The sequence below is a fragment of the Gossypium arboreum genome, chromosome 10, assembly GCF_025698485.1.
Source record: "Gossypium arboreum isolate Shixiya-1 chromosome 10, ASM2569848v2, whole genome shotgun sequence".
Taxonomy (NCBI): Eukaryota; Viridiplantae; Streptophyta; class Magnoliopsida; order Malvales; family Malvaceae; genus Gossypium; species Gossypium arboreum.
Window position 1 is genome coordinate 50,422,379 of NC_069079.1, and position 5,374 is coordinate 50,427,752.

At 35.5% G+C, this 5,374-nt stretch overlaps 1 long non-coding RNA gene across 1 annotated transcript; it reads left to right on the plus strand.

Moving 5' to 3' along the window:
* Positions 1 to 3,449: 3,449 nt before the first annotated feature.
* Positions 3,450 to 5,096, plus strand: LOC128281784 (uncharacterized). Its single transcript, XR_008272052.1, has 2 exons — positions 3,450 to 3,480; positions 4,824 to 5,096. It is a non-coding gene; the product is annotated as an uncharacterized LOC128281784 (long non-coding RNA).
* The last annotated feature ends 278 nt before the right edge of the window (positions 5,097 to 5,374 follow it).

Genomic DNA, 5,374 nt, shown 5'->3' on the forward strand with positions numbered 1-5,374 from the left:
TGATTTGAGGTCCGGTTACTACCAATTGAGAGTTAAGGAGTCGATGTCGAAAACGCCTTTAGGACAAGGTATGGACATTATGAGTTTCTTGTGATGCCTTTTGGCTTAACAAATGCTCTAGCTATATTTATGGACTTAATGAATCGGATCTTCCGGCCATATTTGGATAAGTTTGTAGTAGTGTTTATAGATGACATTTTAATTTATACTCGAGATGAGTCGAACATGCGAACACTTGAGAACTATATTGCGATCTTGAGAGAAAAGAAACTGTTGCCAAGTTTAGTAAAAGTGAGTTACGGCTTCGTGAAGTCGGATTTTGGGGCATATAGTCTCGGTGATGGTATTCGGTGGATCCAAGCAAGATTTCTGCGATCGTTGATTGAAACCGCCAAGAATGTATCCGAGGTTAGAAGCTTTTTAGGCTTAGCCGGGTATTATAAACATTTTGTTGAAGGATTTTCGATGATTGCCTCTCCTATGACTAAGTTGTTGCAAAAGAATGTTAAGTTTGAATGGACTGATAAATGTCAACAAAGTTTTGAAAAGTTGAAAGCACGATTGATGAAGCACCAATTTTAGTACAAACTTGAGTCGGAAAGGAGTTCGTAATTTATAGTGATGCATCATTGATGTGCCTTGGATGTGTGTTGATGCAAGAGGGTAAAGTGGTAGCTTATGCTTGAGATAGTTAAAACCGCATGAGAAGAACTATCCTACACATGATTTGGGCGGCATTGTTGTTTTGCCTTGAAAATTTGGCGACATTATTTGTGCGGTGAAAAATGCGAATTTTCTTGATCACAAAAGTTTGAAGTACTTGATGAATCAAAAGGATCTGAATCTGCGACAATGAAGATGGCTTGAATTATTAAAGGATTATGATCTAGTGATTGATTATCATCCGGAAAGGCAAATGTAGTTCTTGATGCCTTGAGCGAAAATTTCTTTTTACTTTGAGAGCCATGAACACGGGTTAGCATTGTCGATGATGGGTCAATCTTAGCGAGATGAGAGCTAAACCGTTATTTCTCCGATTGATTTGTGATGCTCAAAAGAATGATAGTGAGTTGCGGATCAAGAGAACTCAATGCGAATCGATTCACGACTCAGATTTTGAATTGGACCAAATGACTGTTTGATGTTTGAGACGAGGATATGTGTGCGAAAAAGCGATAAATTGATTCGAAAATATTACATGAGGCGCACAATGGCTGTTTATCGTTCATCTGGTAGCACAAAATGTATAATGATTTAAAGAAGTCAGTATTGGTGGCGGTATGAAAAGGGACATTTCGAATTTGTAACCAAGTGTTTGATCATCAACAAGTAAAAGTTGAACATCAAGTGCCTTGAGGATTACTTCAACCGGTAATGGTGCACGAGTGGAAATGGGACAAGATTACCATGGATTTTGTAACGGTTTGCCTTTAACTCCTAAAAGAAGGATCTTTGTTTGGGTAGTGGTTGATAGATTAACAAAGTCAGCCCACTTTATACCAATGCGTCTGATTACTCACTTGATAAATTAGCGAATTATATATTGCTGAAATTGTGAAGTTGCACGAGTACCTATGTCTATAATATCGATAGAGATCCAAGATTTACCTCGAGATTTTGGAAAAAGTTACAAGAAGCTTTGGGTACAAAATTGAACTTTAGTACCGCGTTTCATCCACAAACAGATGGTCAAGCGGAAAGAGTAATCCGGTACTCGAAGATATGCTTAGATCTTGTGTTTTAGAATTTGGAGGTAGTTGGGAGAAATATCTATCTTTGATTGAGTTTGCCTACAATAACGATTATCAATCAAGTATACAAATGGCACCGTCTGAAGCCTTGTATGGTCGTAAGTGTCGACTCCTTTATATTGGACCGAGCTTAGTGAGAAACAGATTCATGGAGTTGATCTAGTTAAAGAAACCAAGAGAAAATAAAAGTAATTCGGGATTGCTTGAAAGTCGCTTCGGATCGACAAAAGTCATATGCGATTTAAAAAGAAAAGAGATTGAATTTCGGTGGGTGATAAAGTGTTCTTGAAGGTGTCACCATGGAAAAAGATTCGAGACTTAGTCGAAAAGGCAAGTTGAGTCCGCGTTTTATTGGGCGTCTGAGATTCTTGAGAGAATTGGACCAATGGCATATCGGTTGGCCTTACTGGCATAGTTAGAAAGAATTCATAACGTGTTTCATGTATCAATGTTGCGACATTATCGTTCTGATCCTTCACATGTGATTTCCCCAACAGAAATTGAGATTCGATCGGATATGACCTATGAGGAGGAACCAATAAAGATTTTGGCTCGAGAGGTTAAACAGTTAAGAAATAAAAGTATAGCTTTAGTGAAAGTATTGTGGCACTGACATGGGATAGAAGAGGCTACGTGGGAACTTGAGGAAACTATGAGGAAACAATACCCAAACCTCTTTACCGGTAAGATTTTCGGGGACGAAAATCTCAAAAGGGGGGAGAATTGTGACAACCCGAATTAGGGCCTAATCGGAATAGTGGTTTCGTGACCACAAATCCGAGATAGAAATAATTGTTTTATAATTATTTTGGGGTTTATGATATGATTGCATGATTGTGTGAAAATTTCGTGATGAAATTCTATGCCTAAAGTGCTTAAATTGAAAGTAGGGACTAAATCGAATAAGTTGCAAAATTCGCATCCCGGAAGTTTTTAGTATGAAATTGTTTTGGAATATTAATTAGGAGGTCTTAAATAGCAATTTGACCAATTTTAAGTTCATGGACAAAATTAGGACACGGAAGGAATTTTTGAAAGTTTAGTAAGGAGGGCCATTTTGGTCATTTGGATATTAAATGAAATAAAATGGGAAAAATAACACAAAATTGATCATCATCCTCCTTAGTTGCTGCCGAATTCTCCCTCTCTCCATAGCTAGGGTTTCTTCAATTTTCAAGCTCCATAGTAAGTGATTCTAAGCCCGCTTTTAATGTTCTTTACGTTTTGGAATCCCGAAGCTCGATTAAGCTTATGCTAGTAATAATTTAACCTAGGGTTCATATTTGGAAAAATACCCATAGGTGAAATTTATGTATTTTGATGTTTTATGATAAAATATGAGGTTTTAAATTATGTTAAATAACTTGTGCTACTCGGTTTTAAGTGAAAACGAGTAAAAGCAAGATAATCGGTAAAAATACCTATTGTTCATAACTATATGATAGAGTGAGAATTTGATGTTGTTGTAGAAGAGAAAATGTTCAGCATATCATAAAATATAAGAATAAGGGCTGAAATTAAATTCCGAGACTAGGGGCAAAATTGTAATTTTGTAAAAGTTAAGGGCAAAAATGTAATTTTCCATGATGTGATTTTGGATTGAAATAAATAGTATGAGTATTAAATGAGCTAAATGTGTTATTATAGATCAAGAAAGGCGGAATTGATCTCGAGCGGGGAAGGAAAAAGTTTTGGACTAAATTGCAAAATTTCCACATTTTGCACCAAGGTAAGTTTGTATGTAAATATTACAATAATTTCATGTACATTCTTATATTTCAGCCTATTATATAAATATACTAGCTAATGTTAAAATATAAATCGACTATTGGAAGAATGGAAATAAATATAGAGAGAGAGATCCCGGTTGAACATTCGAGAGATCGAATGAAATAAAGGGAGCGTAGCTAGGTCACATGTATGATCTTTGAGTGCACATCATGTGTACAAGAAAGCTACGAGACACCTCAGTAGTAGTTAGGTCACATGTGTGATACGAGATGTATCCCATGTAGACAAGAGAGCTACGTGAAAGATAAATGTAGCTAGGTCGCATGCGTGATTCCAAGTGAAGGACACCATGTAGACAAGAAAGCTACTGAGACAAATCGGTTAGGTCGCATGAGTGGTACTAAGTGTTCACCATGTGTACAAGAGAGTCGAACTAAACGAAGTATGATGGTGGGGTGTGTCTTTGAAACCATTAAATATCGAGGATTGATCCGAATTGTTCAACGGGATGGTTTTGTGGTGATATTGTGGTTTGGACCTACACTTATGGTGAATGAAATGTGGTGAAAATGATTTGTGGTATATACATATATAAGATAAAATGAGGTTAGCATAAAGAATGTGTGAAAGAGTGAAATTAGCATTAAAACTGTTTTTAGATGGTAGCAGTGATGTGATTTTGAAAAATCACCAAAAATAGGAGGAATATAATTAGAGGTTGAATGAGATGTGAAATTAAAGTTTAATGAGTCTACTTTCATATAAAAGAAACAGAGCAAGCAAAGGAATTCTATATTTTGAGATATTTACAATTGTATGTGACTTGCTCAGGATGAATACGTAATCCCCTGTTCCAACTTTGAAAAATCATAAAAAATTGTACAAAGCAAATTAAGAAATATAGTTTACATGCCTAAATTCCTTATTGAGACTAGTTTTAAATGAAATAGACTTCAGGGTTGTTTGAATTGTGTACTGAGAGAAATTCAATTCGTAGTGAACAGAGGTCAGATCAGTCGAGCTGTGTAACAGGGGAAACTTTAACTAATAAACTGTACTAATCGGCTAAACCAAAAATTATAGAAAACAATTAGTAAAAAGATTTATGAGTCTAGATTCAGGGAAATTTTACAGATTTGAATTTCGAGTTTTTTAAATCGAGTTATGATTTATTTAGTGAATATGACGCAGCAGAGATAGCTTAATCAAAGTGGAATGAATAGTGAAGTTAAAGTAGATATACTTAAATTGTTGTGTAAACATGTTAGATTCTTTAATTAGTATTTACATACTTACTTACTAAGCTATAAGCTTACTTTGTTTCTCTCTTTTGTCTTATAGTGTCCTTTGGCTTGCTCAGGAGTTAAGGATCGTGAAGATCTACCCGCACTATCATACTTTAGGGTATTTGAACTAAACGTTTTGAATTATGGCATGTATAGTAGGCTTAATTATTTTGTTACGTGTCATATTTGTCTAGGTTTAAATAATTAGTTACAGTACTCGACCAGCTACTTTGTACAAGCCATTAAAGTTGGCTAATATTGTTCAAGACATATATTATACGATGCACTATCAAATTGGATGACATATTTATATCTCGGTTATGTTTAATGGTATGTGTTATGTTCTGGTAATACCTTGTATCCTGTTCCGGCGACGGTAACGGGTAAGGGGTGTTACAAGCAATCTGGTCATTGGTGTAGCAATCATCGAGAATCATTTTACAAAACATCGATAATAACGGGCTAACCCCAAAAAACTTCTAACTTCAGATACATTCCTCGATGGTTTCTAATCATCAACCCGTATACCTTCTGCTGAAATAATGTGCCCCAAAAATCTAACTTCTTGAAGACAGAATTCAGATTTACTAAATTTAGTGAATAGTT